Raw genomic sequence first — 20,148 nt, 5'->3', positions numbered from 1 at the left:
TGGTGTCAAGCTGAATGCCTAAAAGTACATAGTCATCCCTTTTGGATATAACTAATTACCCATGGACTACCACATAGGTGCTAGTCCCCTATATACAAAAAAGTAAGATGGGATCTGGAAACACAAGTAGATTGCAATCTCCTTTGATACCCATGATAAGAGGGTGGTTAGAATATCCTTCTACATGGCCCCCCCTAATCTCTAATGGGTTTGCATCCAGATCAGTGGGGCCATTGTGACTCTACACATGTCATATCAGACCCATTAAAGGATACCACACCCCATTTGGGATATACCTTACAAGACAACTGCAATGGCTTGAAAGACCACACCAGTGCCACACCAAAAAGATTACTGACCTCAAACAGATGACCTATGCAGCCCAACCTACGAAACTCCAGCTGTACTCAGTTGCATACCGCATATTCACAGATGATTTTTGCTTGACATACAAGGCCCATGTCCAACCCTGTATTGCTGAATATGCTCCACCTAAACAGAAGCCCCTGAGAGCCACATGCTCTAGGGATATACACCTAACAACAATGATGAGTAGGACATGCTGGATAGATTGATTCCTGACCCAGACACTCCCTATGCTTTGGAACGTGATTCTAATGTACATTAGGCAGTGCCCCTCATGAGCACTCTTCAAGGGAAACCTTGACGTGTGGATGGGAGACAGACATGTACCTGGGGATCACTGCAGTGGCTCTGCTGGACAGAGGCACAGGGAACTATTGACTCTGCCATTCAGAGGCACAGAGAACCAACCTATGGGGGTGGAGAAAGACAACACACGCTAGCTAGGCTTACAGATACCCTTGGTAAGACAGCCTAGTACCTACCTTTGCACATATTACATGTCTTATGTGCATGGATAGTTAAATAGCTCTTCCATTTTACTTTGCTATCATGCTGATAAACTGTCGGCTCACTATTATTGTGTATTGTAAATGCCAATTGACATAACTAATGTTTGCCTACCATTACAGTAATGCTATGTAGCTTGTAATACATATCTGCCTACAATACTGTACATTACACAGTTATTGGCACAATATCCCACAATGCAAAATATACTTGCACAGTGGCCCAACCTTCCACATGTTATTCTCTGTATTACACCCATACATATGTTTACAGTTACAATATATCAACATATACTATCCCCTGTTATAGCACATATCTGTTGGACCAGCCCTGCCACTGACGTTGGCTAGTGAGGAGTATTTCTGTTCAAAGCCCTTATATAGCATCTCTTGTGGTGTATACGGTGTTTGCCTTGTGACCTACAACAGTACACACAAATTCTACAAGCGTTACTATGCTCAACAATACATCACTATAAGATAACTGTTTCCACTATATGGATTGTGTGTACTTTAAATACTGCAGAATAGTACTACATACACAGACATACTGACTGTTCTACATACCTTATTAGTAACCCGAGATATCGTTAACAGTTGATTCAATCCTTTTTGGTTTGTGTGTCAATGTTCTTTGTAATGTTCCGCTGGTATATACGGATGGTTTGAATCTGTGATAACACATCCTTTTCTAGTTACATATCGGTAACATGTGGTATCCTGTCCACCAATTGCTGTTCCAAAGTAGTTAATTGGATGCACATCAGCTGTGCAGCTACTCCATTAGCCAATACCATGGCAACAGTGGTGTATAAGTGAGTACTCCTTTTGGGCGTTGTCCGTTTGCCTTACTTTCAAGGGAGACGGCCTAGATGTTTTATTGCGATATATTTCAACAGCTATATGGAGACACACAGAGATATATTAGCTTCATGACTCCCGTGGACTGCATGTAATGGTTAGATGATTTATTTCTACATCTGAGTACAGCTGTTATATTTCAGCACAGTGCTACTTATGCAGGGTTTGTTTGTGCCTGATACTTCTGCAGATGTTTAAGTCTGGCAAGGATGTTTGGCCAGTTGAAGGCCGCATGGCTATGCATGGACTGTTATGTGGTGTACAGTGTGCTCACCAGACATCCTTGATTTGGTGTACAAGTGTAGTATACTGTGCTGTTACTCACTAATTGCTAACACATCCCGGTGTACGCACAACCCTCTGAAACAGGATTAGTTCAAAACAAACTCTATTACATCAGCAGCTGTTCCATTGTATAACAGCCGCTATTTCACATAGGGCCATATTAGTGTGTCTCGGACAAGGTATGTTAAGGCTTCTGCAGATGTTGTACAGTGTGTGAATGATTTGTGATGTTATTACAGTTTGTATGTAATATGTTTTGGTGCGGGGGTGATGTTGGTGGGTGTGCTTAGCAAATGCAGGTGTGTAGGAACTGCTTTTATACATAATCTCTATGTGCGTGAGGGTTCCTTCCCTATTTGAACATCTGTCCTTTTGTGGATTAATACAATGGTATTTGCAGGCTGATTCATTAAGGCACTGTTATGTGGTTCCTGTATAGCATGCAGGTGATGTTAGTCCTTGAATCCCTTTGGTAATACATCCGAATGTAATAACGTGTTGCTACATGATAGCTGTGTATTTCTGTCACAGGTATTTGCAGTCATCATAGTTGTGTTGGTGACTGACCTTCTTTGGCTAGGGTTGCCGCCTTTTCATATGTCCATAGTGGGCCCTTTTCGGGACACACATCTGATTTTACAGGCCGACACAAACCCATGGTCAGTACAAGAGATAGAACTTTCCTTTCTTGCCTAATTATAAGCTTATTCTTGTAGCAGTTTAGTAGCTTATCCTGTTTCCTGTACCATGTAGGTACTTTAGATACAGACATAACTATTGTATGCAACTATTACAGTACATATGGGACATAATTATGTCCTACAATCCCAGGACATTTGCCACATTTAATATATTTGGTCAGGACACAACCACCCAAAGAGGGAGTGTCCCTCACAAAGTAGAACAGGTGGTAACACTGTCATTGGCTCATGTCCATAACACATATTTGTAATGGTGTATAGGCATATACTCTCCATATCCTTTGTTCATAAAGGTTGGTAGTGGTGGAATGTGTGATTGCTATGGTCTATGTTATACACATATGCGAACACTTCAACAGCTGTATACGGGAGACCTACGGAATCCCGAAATCATAGTGTTCCGACGCACACAGTCCCAGGAGCAGACTCCCATACCCCACATTACCGACATCGACAGTAACTCGCGAAGGTAACATGTACATGGAACACACACATGCACACACAGACACACTGCTACCCAACATATCCAAACAAAGCATCCTACACTACGTATGAGCAGGTGGCCAAGCCCCCCTACACATCCCATGTAGGAGTCTGGGCCCCACACACCACCCCCTACTTTAATATTCTACATCCTAGGTCACGCAAACAAATGGACAAAGCTAACCCACAACCACACATTACAGTCCCCCAAGAACACACACCACACACAGAACACACAGTTACACACACTACAGCCCTAAGAAACACATGTACACACAGTAACCTACCCAAACCGCAATACAAGAAGCACTGACTATCTGTCCATTAACATCTTGAGATTACACCTCACACATCTGGTGTTTTGGTACTGTGTTCTTTCGGACCTTAGGCCTTGGGATTACATGCATCAGTATGTAAAGCAGTTGCTATGTGGTAGGTATCCCATTTATATGTACCTCCATGGTTATGAAGATGTTGTTAACCTATCTATATATCTACATATATATGTATATCCCCATATATCGACATCTCTCTCTCTCTCTCTCCCTCCCTCTCTCTCTCTCTGTATATATGATGATATATGTATATATATATATATATATATATATATATATATATATATAAAACATACACCTTTCATTGTGTACATGCCGGTTTGTCCTATTTCAAAACATTCCTACCTTTTCTGTTTTATCCTGTCAGTATACACGACTGCCATTGGTACATCTCAGGTAGCTTAGTGGTATGTTATTGTGATGAATGTGTACGTGGTTGCGTGTTCTAATCTTGGCAGTGATATCTTACCTCTCAGAGCAGGCACTGGTAGTGCAAGGGTGATGAACGCACATTTCAGCGGTTGTGTGTTCCACATGTTTATAATTCTATGGAGAGCTACCTATATATGCAAGCTGTGTTTAAGGGATACTATGTAACATGTACACATCTGTGAAGATTCCTGTCAGGGATACTCCCCATTATTTGGAACTACATGCCTGATTACATTATACAAAACCTCTCACTGACACTCCGGGGAATCCTTGCAGAGTGGGTGGTGCACAGTAGCTATACCCCAGGGATCCCGCAAGTGGCTTTGGTCCACAGAGGGACAGTTAGTTGATCAATGGGGTGGCGACAGCAGACACGTTTTGCCTATGCTTATGAGTGGCCTTGGTGGTTGGGCATGTACCTACCTATGTATCTGTGAACCTGTACATACAGTATGGACACATGCTGATAGCTTAAAATACTGCTCAGGTATTGACTTACCTTGTGCCAATGGTGGCTGTGTGTACAATACTTGAGGGCTACCTATGTAGGATGCACACAGTAGACCACCTATACATGACAGTTTACAGGTGGTCGTGTGTGTGTGCCATCCATGTTTACTGTGTGTGCAGGTGAGGAAGGGTGTCAGTCCATGAGTGCCTACACTGTCAGTGTGTGTGCTATATGTTTCCTCTTTGCCAAGGCATGGGCATACTGGGCACGCCTCCATCTGCCTACTGTGGCTAGCACAGGGTGTTCATGGTCTGAGTCGGCCTGTTCCTGTGGGCCCCTTGGCAATGGTGGTGGGCTGTGAGGGTCTTCACCATTCTGTCCCTGCTGCAGCTGTTTCCGCAGGATCATATTGCGTAGCATGGCACATACTATGAAGATGTGGACACACGTTCCTGGACAGTGCTGCAAGTCTCCACCAGATGTGTCCAAGCACCGGAACCATGATTTCAGCATCCCAAACACGCGCTCTATGAGGATTTTGGTTTCTGCATGTGCCTTGTTATGGCATTCTTGCCTGGCTGTGTGTGCATTTCTGATGGGTGTCATCATCCACGGTTTCAGTGCATAGCCAGCATCCCCCACCAGGTGGCCATATGGGATGTCCCCCCTGGCAAATACCTGATACAGCTGTGAGACATGCCAGATGTGGAGTCGTGATAGCTTCCAGGACTGCCAGCACACACATCCATGATAATGCCCTGGGCATTGCACACGACCTGGCAGTTGATGGAGGGGAATCCCTTATGGTTTATGTAGCACCTACCCTGCTCACTGGGTGGTGACTTGATGTGTATGTGCGTGCAGTCTATTGCACCCAGTACCTCCGGGTAGTCCGCCACATGGTGGAAGAGACGCATATTGCTGGCCAACTCCTCCTGCATTCGGGGGAAGTGTATGTGCTCATTGGCATGAGGTAACATGGCATCCAGGAACTGGTGGAGTGCCCTGGATGCTGATGTCTGTGAGATCCCCATGATATCCTCAGTTGGCCTTTGGAAGGTACCTGTGGCTAGTATTCTCAAGCTTACACATACCTTCATGTCCACTGGGATGGGTTCCCCTCTGTTACTTCTGGCTCTGAGGCATGGCTGGCACAGCTCAATAATTTGCTGTATGATGTCCCTGTCCACCCTGTAATGCTCTACTATCTCCAGATTATGTAGCCCCTGGTAGCTTACTCTGGGTCTGAACACTCGTCTCCTCCTTCAGTGCCTGAGATGGCTGTCAGCATCATCCTCCACACCACCGTCAGTCTCCAACACATGCTGGTGAATCAAAGCTATGGCAGCCCCTAACATATACATATTAACAGTAATCTGTCTGTATACACCAATGGTGCAGAGTGTCTGGGAATGCACAAGTGTGTGTGTGGGGCTTTCACACCTTATACTACTGTGCAATGGATAATGCTGGTGTAATTGGGTGTGTTTGTGCTATTCCAGCTGCAGGGTATTTTCATTATTGGTTTTACAGCAGATACTGCTATTGTGTGGCCTTTGGTGTTGACTTACGCTTGTCTGCCATGATTCATCTATTGCCCTTTACTTCTATTTTCAACCCGATTCACCTCCCATTGTCAGGCATGCATATTGCTGCCGCCTTTCTTGTTTTGTGCTTCCACATCCCAGGATTGTGTTGGGAAATGTGTTATGTAGCTGATCTACAGCAAGTTTGCTTTGTTCTGCTATGACAGTTCTCTTTTGTTTGTTGTACGGCACCTCCCCTTTCCTGTTCTGCAGGTAGCTGCTAGCAGCCTTGTTAGCTGTTGTCTATGGCCCACTGTGAGTTTCTAGGTGTTAATTACTCATTTGCACTCCAATTACTATGCTGCAGCATTTGCTTATTGTCTTCCCGTATCCTTCCTGTTTGAGCTGTGGTGCCGCCGCCCACATCTATTTACCGGGTTTCATGTACGTTTTCAACCACGTTCACATGAACTTTCGATTACCTTTTGTGCTTTCAGCTAAGGAAAGCTATGGCTAATTCCACACCTCTATCCTGCGGCTTTGCTTAGCAACATGCAACACGGATTAGCAATGATCCAATGTGCTTACAGATACGGTGGCGCGCCCCACTCTTGATGTCATGTTTACCTCCAGGCCACTCCTCGGTGTTGTAATGCTATGCCATGTGAAACATCCTTACGCCAGCGGGATGTTTGCGATTCAGTATTACTTGACTCATTTGCATGGCATTGACTGCTAATTCCTAGTTACCGCATGGAACACTGTCACAGACCCTTAGCAACGCTTGCACCATGGTTGTGGTGTAGCATGCGTGCCATTGACTATTATGGAGATATCATGAATTGCATTAATTTACAGTTTTATGACATCTAAATATAGTTTCCTTATGATCCCATTTGCACACCGATGCACTGCAGTTTTACTTTGCATTGGTGTGGCCATGAAATTAAATGTTATTTTTTTATACGTTGTGCATGTTGTTTTATGCCATTGGCTATATATTTAGCCATTGGCATATATTAACATTATAATACGTGAGTTTGGTCCACTTTCATGACTCTGATTTTATGCTTGACAACATGTAAACTGTTTTTTTTTGGTTTACATTTCTACATGCTTATGCTATGCCTGCACAACTTCATGAATCGCTATATACCTTCATTTGCATGCTACACTGTTGCGCATGGGGTAATTAGCATACATGCGCTGGGAGCTGTGCAGCTCTGGCGTACGCTGGTAGTGCATGTGGAAACAGCTCTTACCTGAATTGCTCGACTGCCATATTTGGCGCTAGATCGCTGACGCTACTCCGGCACATGGCGCAAGCTTCATGTGCTGTGTTATTACCTATTCAATATTTAAATTTCCCTTGTTACTCCCAAGTAGATCAAAAGCCATGAATATGCACTTCCTAACTCTCTCTACAGCCAGTCTAGTTGAGATGGGTATGCTGAGGCATTGCAGCAAATACCTCATGTACATAGATGAGCCACTCATTCTTTATTTTTTTCAAACACCTTTATTGAATTATGTCTTGTGGCATAGGCAAATTTATAACCCACTGATTCTTAATAAAACAGATAAAGTTTGCAAGAGGTGTACATACACTTTAATGCTGAAGGCAAAACTCTCTCATGCAACCAAAACTAATCATATAGAGGTTGTCAGTGAAACTTGCAACATGCCTACTACACAATGTAAAGAACCACCACATAAAACTACTTATGCTGAGGTACTTTCAGATAAACTTTCTAAAACAGTAAGACCTTCTGCACAGCATAATAAAAAAATGTCCTCAGCCATGACATAAACACTCAATTAAAACACCACAATGAAGCTACACATAGTAATACAGTATCCATTGTCTCTACTACAAAGCCCTTAATGCAAGCCAGCACACAGCCAAATTTCCTGTTCATTGGTAATTCTATGGTGAGGCACACCTATGCCCCCTTCACCAGACTGAGTAAAGAAAGACTCAAGATTAGCTGCCTTTCCAGGGCTAGGATCTGTCAAGTCACACAGACACTCAGGTCTCTGAACCACAGGTGCCAGTATGACTCTGTTTTAGTCCATGTGGGTATTAATAACCTGAGACATACCTTCCTTGGCTATATGAAACAAGATATGATCAAACTCACTGATTACATGTCTCAGGCAGGAATGAGCCTAGCACTGAGCAGCATACTATCTTCTCCAAAGATTATGTCACATCAGTAACAGAAAATTATTGATTGTAACAATTGGCTTAGTTTCTTGTCTTATTCCAAGGGGATACAATATTTCATGGCATGGGAGAACATGGATGACAGACCATGCTACTTTACCAGGTATGATCTGTACTTATCCCACCTGTGTTTTTGGATATTGGCAAATACCTTTTCCACCCCAAAAGTGCCTTTTTTAGACAATGCCAAACTAATAAACCTCCCAACTTAATTGAATCTATGAAGGATTATCTGAAGGAGGTACTGCTAATGCTAAAGTTCTTAACAAAAATTCCACTCCTTGCAAGTCTTCTTCTCCCTGGAGAGAGTAGACATCTGTGCAGTAACAGAGATTTTGTTTAAAGTCATGAAGAGAACTCCTGCATTGTAAGGTTATAATACCTTTCACAGTATTAGACCAGCTACTGCTCAAGATGGAACTAAAGTTGGAGGAGTCTCAGTCTATATTAAAAACAACCTCATATCTGAATTAGTAAAAGTGTATGATTCACTGGAACACATACAGGTGAAACTCACCATAACAGGGTCTCATACCATATCCTTGCAACTTATAGGTCCCCTCATTGTCTCTGATAACCCATACTGCCTATCTCAATGTACTATAGTCCTTCATGATTCAACCCAATACAATCTTCATGGGGGTCTCAACTATCCCTCTACAAATTGAAAATCCTACACAACATCTAATGCACAAGCCTAGTGATTCCTAAATTTCATTAATACCAACACACCTGGAACAGCTAACCCATTCTCTTATCAAGGTTACAAACATTCTTGACTTTGCATTTATGAACATGGGGGAGTAATGTTTCTCACCCATTGCAATGTTCTTGCTTGTCAGATCTGACCATATGACAGTATTGCTTGAAATAAAAAGGAAACCTGGGGACCCACTGAAACCAAAAACCTAGAGGAACTATTCCAAGGCTAACCTCTCTCTACTAAACAATACCTTGGCTAAATTCCAAGGCATCCCAGAACCAGTAAACACCATAGCATATGCGGAGATATTTACAAAATCCCTGTACATCCATACTGATAGCTGTATAGAGTGAGCTGTGACCAGTCATCTTAAGAATAAGACAAACTCAGATGACAAACCACCCTGGTGGAATCACAATATCAATTGATTATACAACAAAAGAAAAAAATATACTTGCCAAGTATAGGAATAACGCACTAAAACTCCTGACATCTAAGCAGACAGGTAAGACGGTCAATTAATACTTCAAATGCTAAATGTGAAGAAAAAATAACTTCCCAGGACAACCACAGAGCTTTCTACAGCTATGTTCATAACCTCAAAGGAAATATGCAACAACTTGCAGAAGTTTTTTGTAAATATCATCACCCACACTGAACCAGAGGCCATTGCTAACCTTTTGGCTGACAGATTCAGCTCAAATTTCTGCCTCCATTCCCCCAAGTATTCCAAAGGAAATGCCACATATCACAATCCTCCAACCTTTGCAAGGGAACAGGTCATTAGAGCACTTTCCAAGGCAAAAAAACATTGTATGGATGGGCCCAATAATATCCCAGGATGCTTACTAAATAATTCTCTGGTCCATTTGAATCACTTTTCAAATAGAGTCTACAGTCAGTTTTTTTTGCTCAAAGAATGGAAGATGGCTACAGTCATTACCTTGCACAAAGGAAGTCTAACCACTGATCCAGGAAAGTACAGGCCCATAAGTCTGACCTGTCTCATATGTAAGGCCATGGAAAGAATCATCATAGATATGATAAATGAGGACATAGGTAACCTGCAAACACTGGACGCATCATAGTTCCACTTTGCTAAAGGAAGGTCACGCCTATTAAATGTGGTGAACTTCTTTAAGAGGGTCAACAAAGGAATGAAAGAGGGCAAGACTGTGCACACAGCTTTGCTCAACCTGGCCAAGGCTTTTGATACAATATTCCACTCAAACATTATAGACAAGCTCCCTAAATTAGGTATAAACTCTTTAATCTCCCACTGGATAGCCAAGTGGCTCACAGATAGGACTGAGGAGGTCAAAATAGGTGAAGCTACCTCCATTAAGGGGATAGTCACTAGCAGAGTCACCCAGGGCTTGGTACTGGATTTGCTCTTTTTTGGCATGTATTTTTATTCAGTGGAAGAAAACACTGAAGATTTGTAACTGATTAAGTTAGCAAATGGTTGTAAGCTTGGGGTTATCACCAACTCTCCTACAGATGCTAGCATTCATCAGGAAGGCCCATCTCTGATTAATAAATGGTGTCAAAGCCATTGTCTTAAACTCCGTGCTAAGAAATGTGTAATTGTACCCTTTGGGAAATCAACCATCATGGTTAATTACCATGTTGATTATACGTCCCTATGAGCTGACCAGGTGTCAGGCTTTTGGGGTAGACACATAGAAAGTAGCCTTACCTTTGACCACCACTTTAGCCACAGTGGGTGAAGGAAACCTTTTATGTTGCACAACTTATAAGTAAGGTCTAAAGAGGTCATTATCCCACTGTAACCTGCTCTTATAAGACCAATTACAGTGTACAATGCACCTTTCAGTAGGTATCTGACCAGGCATATGCAGCAACTAGAGCAATCATAGAGATTCCTTAAAAAAAGAATATAAGGCGTAAAAAAAAAAAAACTGCCGTATGCAGAATGCCTTAAAGCTCTTTCCCTCTACTCAATCTCCTATATATTGCTGAAGGATGATCTATGCCTCTCTTATGAGGCAACACAAACACCACACTTATAAGTCTCCTGCATATTCATAAGTCAGAAAGTACAAGCAAAGCAAGGTCTAGGGACCTGAATTTTGTCTGTGACTTAAACATAACATACTGTAGAGACAGATATGTATCCTAGAGACTGTTCTTACTATGGAATAGGCTTCCCATCCATGTAAAGCTGAGTTTGTCTATTACCCAATTTATGTACAACCAAGACCATTGGATGGGAAGTAGGACATTTACAGTGGGCCTGGCCCCCAAGTTCCCTATGGACAGAGGTAGCTTATAAATGCCTGGCCTTCAATGTCCTATTTGGATATAGGACATCATTTTTCATTTCGGAAAACTAGGCTAGACTTGGAAAGGCCTCCAAGGTCATTACCCTAGTAAGAATTTATGAATTTGTGAATCTATAAATCATGTCTACACAGTAGTTCAGAGAGCCTTCTATTTGGCTTATCTAACTTCCAAAAGCATCTCCATTAGATACAAAGAAGTTTTAATTCCACTTTACACAAATTTCATCAGACCCATTACTGAATAAAATGGACATTTAAGCCTATATTTGTCGAAACATATCACTCAACTCGAGAGACCTCAGACAGTCATAACTAAAAAGATGAGTGGACTGAAAAATCATTATCAGGACTGACTGGCAGCCATCTGTCGGTAGTTAGATTGTTATTGATGTCTTCTTAGAAAATTTTATCTAGCCTTTCAAGCCATGAAGAATCCATCTGACTTTGACCTCCTATTCCTTCTCAGAACAAACAGAACTTCATATACCTGGTTAAAGGAACTCACCCTTCATCAGCAGATGAATTAGACATGTCAATATGATAGATTCACATATCAATGTATTTCTCACCTTTGGAAGGCAAAATAGCAGCTTGTAGTTAGAAAATAAACTAAGAATCAAACAGAAGAACCTGCCACCAATTAAATACACACAAATATGATACTCTATCCCCAGGATTCATTAAGCTCCGTGCAGGAATAGTACTATTCCTGCATGGAGTGGATCATGGCCGTGTAGAGCAGCAGCGTGCCTTACATATTAATGAAGGCGCACTGCTGTATGCTCTATATGGACACAATCCACATACGAGTGCAGGTGGTGTGTCTGTGCAGTGCACAGACACTAAACACAGCCCCCATGTGCTCAGAAAGTGCTGTACAGCACTTTCTATGCCGTACTGGCATAATATTAGAGTGTAGCTCTAATATTATGCCAGTATTTCAGTGTCCGTGGACACTGATATATAAAATAAATCAGTTCCGTGTCCGAGGACACTGAAATAAAACTGGCAAACAGTCAATGCTAAGAAAGTCATGCTACATCAAAGCCTGTTAGTCTATTAACTTTCTAAGTTTGTAAAAGCAATACACAGATAATGGTGCAGAAAGCAATGTGTAAACCTCCCACAGTAAATAAAAATAAAACACATATGTAATTCTTTTTTTTTTCCGGTCCGCAATAAAGTTTAAGCGCAGCTGAGCCAGAGTGCGCGTTGCACAGCTATGCTCAGCCTAGCTTACACATCCCAATGAGTTAAATAGAAATACACAGCCAAAGCTGTGTAAAGTGAAATAGCATAGTGATTAGAGCTTTTTCTTAACAAGCAGGCAATCGTGGTTCAAGTCCCCATTCAATTCATTCATTTTTATCTGTTAAAAAAGCACGAAAATAAATATCAGTAGGTAGTGAATAATATATATATTTGTTAACCAGTGTAGTGTAGCAGGTCCAAATGTGAGGTGTCAGTGTAGTACAAGTGTGAAAACCCATATAAACACAAGTGTCCCATACAGCATGGCCACAAAAGAATGTATTGTAATGAAAGCAGATAGGGGGATGTAATGGAAGGTAAACATACATATCATAATATGTCATTTATGAGGAATCAACCCCACAATGCTGATATACTGTAAAAGGAAAGCTGAACAATGCTAACTTGTGCTCAGCTATGCCTAGCCACAATAAGCATTGTTTATATGTAAATTATATGCAAGAACTAGTGTAGCTAATCAGATTTCTGCTCTGGTAAGCAATGCTTAGCATCTGCCCCACATAGCAGTACCCAAACTAGCTAACCGGGTTTGCCCGGCACTTAGCTTAGCTTAGTATATTCAAAACCATTCAATCATGGCAAAGGGTGGGAAATCGGCTGTATTTAAACCTTGCAGGTGGGAATACAGCTCATAACCAGTTGTAGCCCCCCACTGTAGACAGTATGACTGGTGTTGTAGAGGGTATGCACTTTCGGGCGCAGCACTGATGCATGAAGGATTCCAAGGTCATGGTAGGACTCCTTGTTAAAAACCATGATGTGAGACTGCTGTAGAACCAGTACCAGGGCTCCTAATACAAAGCTGAGGCCTGGGAAAGTCTCACTCATGATCTCACCAGTGCCACTGGCATCCCCTGGACTGGTGATCAGGTCCGGCACTACTATGCCGACTTGAAGTGGAGGAAGGGGGAGCTCTAGGACCAGTGGCTCGAAGAAGCATGGCAGATGGGTGAAGTTCCAGGCATGTGTAAGTATTCATATCAGTAACTGTTTACCCAAGTCCAGCCTGTGTATGTGATGTATAGGTATGCATAAATGTTTCTCTATCTTCTTTACAGCTCCAGCTGAGTGGGCTGCAAACCAGAAGCCCATGAAAGCAGGTTGCAAAGGATGTGTCGTGAGGCTGGTGAGTAATAATCTAGCTTGTAGTATTCATACCAAATAAATATAAAGGAGTGGAATGTCACCTGCCAGTATTAAAAATTGGTATGGTTTGTACTGAATAAACCAGACAATATTACAGTAATAGTCTCATATAGGTTTATATAAATAAAACTGTAACTGCTTGTCAATAAAATTCAAAACCCTGGACTGGCTGTGTTTACTCTGGTATTGTATGAATTGAAATGTGTACAGGTTATGCATAGCAACTATAGCTCTGAAAGCATTAAACAATCAAGTCTCATCTGACAAAGTTAGTGCTTCTGTAAGACACAAATTAACTGATGTTTCGTGCACCAAAATCTGACATCTGAGTAGTAATGTTGTGTTAACCACTGTTTTCTACAGTGTGCCATGTCAAATGTTATGTATAGGAATGTATGTATAACAATGTTGTAATTACAATGTCAGATTGTACAACCAAGAGAGAATTAGACAGAAAACATTCAAGGAAGTGGCAGCAATTTCTCAATAGCTTGTTCTGATAAAACACTGACTGGTTTTATATTTAGCAGAAACAGCCATGGTTCGAATCCCGAGAGTGGTAGTAAGCTGAATGCATAATTTCAACTAGGATTTTGTGAATATGTGTACAAACAGTCAGGTAGTGTTAACAGAAATTTCCTCCACAGATCTTCCAGGTGAGAGAAGGTATAAAGTAGCTATAAGAAGGTTGTAGTTATACTATGTCCAGCACCCACGGTCCAAACCCAAGGCTGAAAGTGACAGCAAGATAAGTACATACACCTAGTGGTCTCCCCCAAGAAATGTTCAAAAGTGTCATGCTGTCACAGCTACTGATCCCTGTTGCCAACAGCCAGGGTGAGTGATAGAAATCAAGGCAGAGTATGGCAGTAGCGCACACAGACACACACACACACACACACACACACACACACACACACACACACACACACACACACACATACACACACACACACACACGCACACACGCACACACACACACACACACACACACACACACACACACACACACACACACACACACACACACACACACACACACACACACACACACACACTACTATCCCCATGGTGATATTTATTCAAATGTACAGCTATAGAGCTGTCTTCTTTCTTATCAGTAATATGTCTCATATGTTCTAACAGCCTAGTTTTAAAACGTGTTACTCTCCCCCACATAACATTTTTTTACAAGGGCATCTAAGAGCATTCTCCATACACCAACCTCTTGAATGTATAGACTCCAACATGTTTTCCACCCTTTCCCCTCAACAGGAATGACAGCAGTAAATAATGATAGACTATTATACCTATCAACCTCCTACTGTATGATATCTGGACATAGCCTGACATAATTGGTGGACAGAAGCCCAAATACATGGCCATACTTGAAATATTGCTGTTATACACTGAGAAAGTTGCTGGTGTTACAGGGTTTATTGTAACATATCTTTTCTGAGGGATATAAAGTCAGAAAAACAAATGGTTGTTAGCATTTACTGATTGCAATCACCATAGTATGCTACTTATTTGCCAAGGACAGCATCTGTCTGGGGAACAGACCAAACATAACAGGCTAACCTGTGGCCATTATGTGGCTATCCCTACAGCTGAGAGCTATGCAGAGACATAACTTTGTCAGAATGAAACCCATGCAAATGTAACATGTTCAGACAAACCCTGTTAAACTAGTAGTATTCCAAACATATAACAGCACTACTCACATTCTTCTCCTAAGTCTTGAATCTTCTCCACCATTTATTTGGCATGTCTCCACAAGTCCTGTTGTAAGTGGTATTAGCTCATACACCTCCAGGATGTCTTCCTCACAGGTAAGGGAAAGGGCCAACACCCACATGGAGTTCTCAATTATAGGAGTGTGTTGACATGCCATTGACTGGATCCTTGATTGGAAGGAGCAATTAGCAAGTGGGGAACACCAATTGGTGCACAGGCCATCATCTGGTCATGAGCATCACCTACAAAAGCCATGCTGCCACCTATTCAAACCAACTCTATCCCTGTAGTACAGAGGGAAAGAGAGAGAGAGAGAGAGAGAGAGAGAGAGAGAGAGAGAGAGAGAGAAAACAAAACAAAACAAAGACGAAAACATAAAAATGGAAAAGAGATGATAAAAAAAGTAAGTGAACAAGTAAGCATGCAATTGAATGTAGTATTTGGTCTGTAATAATGGGAAATATGACTTGGAAGAATACATGTCCCAACAAGACTTGCTGTACTAATGTCCTGCTGAACAAATGCAATGGCCAAGGTATCTGGCCCTCTTTTCAATAGGAGAGATCACAGCCATATCTCTTAACTGTACAGTTCTTCACAGACTGTCCAGATTTGCACATCATAGTTTTTTGTCTGTTCCTCCTGAAATCTGTATATTCCTGGTAAATAGCTGAGGATTGAAGTCATCAAGTAATGACAAACAAAATGATTTTATGATTCCACATCCTTAAGAATGTTCATGGAAATATTATTCTACAAACTTCCTAAGTTTGTAACATGAATATTTAAAGGCTGTCCCTATTTATCCCTCCATCATTTTAGGCTTTGTCCAGATGTGATGATCTAAGAGGTTGCAAGGTAGGATCACAGCTCAGGAGCCTGACTCACCCTGGGAAAGGACAGCTCACATATGACAACTGCTGGGGTGTCTGTCAAACAGTTGTGACTGTGCCACTGATAGGCCAGTTAATGAGATGTTGTCCACATCCATATGTTACCTGTGAATATTTGTATGATACATGTTTGTCTTGTAAATCTAAGAGACCTATATAGGGCATGTGCATAGTAAAGTACTGTTGCAGACATGTGTGTTGAACTTCATGTGATATATTGAATTGATAACATTCAACTGTACAATGTTCTGATGAACAATGAGCACATTTGGGACTATCTGTAGTCACATACACATATACCTGTGTTATGTCAGCCAAACCATTGGCAAGTCTGTGAGCAATGACAATGTAACATAATAGCCTACATATGACTGTTGGACATCTTCAAGGTTATCACAGTGATGTCAAAGCCTACTGTGTAATCAACTTACTAATGTATGGTGCAGCTATATTAATACAGCATCAATACTGATGTCCCTTTAGTCACTCATATATGTGTGCCATTGTACAGATGTCCTGCTATAACAGGTTGAGAAGTATGATTGAGCAGCAAGACTGTAAATACAGTGTGCCATACTAGCGCAGAACAGCAATGTATACCAGGTATCCCCTGAGCACATGTATGCATGTGTATGTTCAGCTGGAAGGCACAAAACTAATAACATGGGTTTCAAGCAGTCAGGTACATAGGTTGTGCATACTGCACATGTGTGTAATATCAGTGTCAATGCATACAGCAGACATAAATTTGTACAGCTACTGGTTGTTTCATTGCCCTGATACTAAGGGCAGTAGAGTAGGCATGATTATCAGGTAGTAATCGGAGACGTGTCCAACTCTGTTATGACCCTCTGTCCATGCCTACCACTAACAGCTATATCAACACCTATATACAGTGGACATCACAAGTGTACACACCCCTGTTGGAATGCCAGGTTTATGTGCTGTATGAAAATGAGACCACAGAAAATCATTTCATGTTTCTCATCTGAAATGTGACCCCTAACCTGTACAATTCCATTGAAAAACAAAGGTGTTTCTAGGAAGGTGAGCAACTATTGCCAAGTGAAGATGTGCCATGTTGTTAAAGTCCAAACCAAGGTGAATGAATGCTGTAACCATTTCAAGAGGTGCATACACAACATATCAGTTTAAGGGTGTGCACACATTCAACTGGCTTATTGTGCTGATTATTATTTTCATATGTTTTCACAGATCAAATTGTTATGTTTTCAATTGAATTGTACAGGCTATAGGTCATATTAAAGGTGGGAATTGTTTTGACATGAGTTATTGTGGTGTGATGTTTCAATTGCACAAATACCAGGCATTGTAACAGGGGTGCTTACACTTTATATCCACTGTAGCTATATGGCTCAGCAGTACCTGACCTGTATAACCAGCCTCCACCAAGGTAGAGTAATCCCCTTTGGTGGACAGCAGCAGTACACAAACAACATAATAGGTTGCTATATTGGCTGTACAGGGATACATAGGTGCAGGCAACAACTTGAAAGCAAGTCCACCTCTATCTGAGCAAGCATGTAAGTTCACAGGGAACTTCCTGTATGGCTGACTATGACTACAAATCAGACATATCCACACCACCAAGGATAATTACAACAGTGTCTCCACATATGTTGTCAGTCTCAGAGGCAACAACACAATTCACCCTGTACTGGGGATAAAGCACACCTCATACACACATGCCATGATATAGGCAACATGCATCAGACAGGTTAGGTGGGAACATTGCCACTCTGTCCACCCCAGTTGTATAGAGGGATATGCACATCAGCCACACTCTTCCCCTCAGCAATGGTGAGCATGTACATATTGCCTACTGATGGCAACAACAGCAAATCTCCATGGGGAATAATAACATCACTGTCTGCCTCCTACATGAACTCAGGCATGTGCTCACAGCTCCATCACACACCACAGTCAAACACAGACCTGCCACCATCCACATGGAAGATGGCCACTGTCATCCCTCTACATAGAAATGAATGGAGAATAGAGGATTATGCAATTAAGTGTCTAACATTGGGGGGAATAGGATAGCTCAGGGCCAGGAGTGTAATGCAAGCTGCTATAGCCATGATAGATTGGAGGGTTATGGTGAAGTTTGGATTATTTGCAAGTAATATCCACTGTTGATGTGCAATTTGACAACTGTATGAGGTCCTGTGACCTTTTTCCTGTTTATGTCTTCCAGGTAACATGCAGAGGGCTTGCCTACTAGCATTCTCTGTTGGGGAAACTGACATCATCAACCAGTACGTGATTGAACACTATGCCCTGTTATTTGGATGGAGAGCACAAGATGTGCGGGAGAGGACTGCCCTGTGGAATGATCAGGTCCACAGGGTAAATGATGACGGGCTGCACAGCAGAATGTATGAGTAGTTGCGGCATCAGGCAACTGACCTCATCTGCCATGCCTGTCAACAGCTGCTGCTGTAGCGAGGGACCAGCTAGCCACAAGTTGGGGCCCAGCCATCCAGCCCCTACTGAAACTCATTGAGGAACTCCTCACAAACCTTGGGGCACCCACCCAATGCACAAACCATGAAGCTGAGGAAAGCACTGTGAAGGTGGGTTGCACCCACACACTGGACGAGGAGTGTGCAGGTAATGCCCCAGTGCACATTACTAGGACACTGTTGCTTATCCATTTCTATCTGTATACTATCTACATGCATATTTCAGATGAGGTAGTAGGTCTTGCTGGTGTTTAGTAATGCACAGACGTGTACATCTATGGTAATGTCCATCATATTTTGTAGTATTGGGAGTTGTACTGTTAATGTGCTGAAATGATGCTTCCACCCTGTACCAAGGCCACATCAGTGGTTACTGACATTACCTCTCTCCCACAACTATTTATGTCCCTCTGGTATACATCTGGGACAGCAGCCTGCAGCTGGTGAGTATGGAATTGTTTTGTTGAGGTTTGCCAATACACCAGCCATGTTAAGACCATGGTATTTGCCATGCACACGTATACCACACCTACCTATAATGCATGATGTACATGTGCAGTTTTGTTGATGTTAACTACACTGCATCACAGTGGTCACCATGGTGTCATATCTGAGAGGTATGTAAGATTCCTCCAGTATACCTCACATCCTGTCAGTGCAAGATGTGTGGACAGAGACAAACAAAATGGTGGAACAAATGGGCTACAGTAGGGACATATATGAAACATTACCCTTATACAGTGGATACAACAGTGTACACAAACCTGTTAAGATGGCAACTGTTCCTGATATATACAATGACAGGCCACAATAATACATTCCACACCTTTTACCTTGTGGAAATAAGCAACAAACTTAAATTTGACACCCACATATCTCTCACAATAAAAAAAGTTCACAAGAAACTTGGTGCATTATATCGAAGCCGCCAATTCCTAACCAAGGCGGCTAGAATCTCCATAGCTAATTCCCAGCTAATCTCCACCCTACTCTATGCATCCCCCCATACTTACCAACCTTAGACAGACCTACACAAGCTGGATGTTTGTTACAACAAAATTGCTAAATTTGCCACTGGGAACCTCCTACCGCAGCCATCATTGTATCTCCCTTAAAGAACTAAACTGGCTAGAACTTCCACAGCTCCTTCTCTTTAATCAACTCACCCTCGCTCATAAACTTATTAACCACCCCCTTAACATCCCTTTCCTTCAAACCCTTCTCCAACCCTATCACCCCACTAGGCCCCTAAGGTCAAGCAACAAAAATCAACTCACTGTTATCAAACCCAAAAACTCAGTAGGACAAGCCATATTTTCATGTACCATATCTAAATTTTGGAACAATCTTCCACCCTCTATAACTACTCTACCTTCCAGCAGTCTTTTCAAGACTGCACTCAAATTCCACTTAAATTTGCACTGGCTTTGTC

The sequence above is a fragment of the Protopterus annectens genome, chromosome 8.part1 (assembly GCF_019279795.1).
Source record: "Protopterus annectens isolate FY-2018-M chromosome 8.part1, PAN1.0, whole genome shotgun sequence".
Lineage (NCBI taxonomy): Eukaryota > Metazoa > Chordata > Ceratodontiformes > Protopteridae > Protopterus > Protopterus annectens.
The sequence above is the reverse complement of the archived record's forward strand: the minus strand, read 5'-3'. Positions refer to the sequence as shown.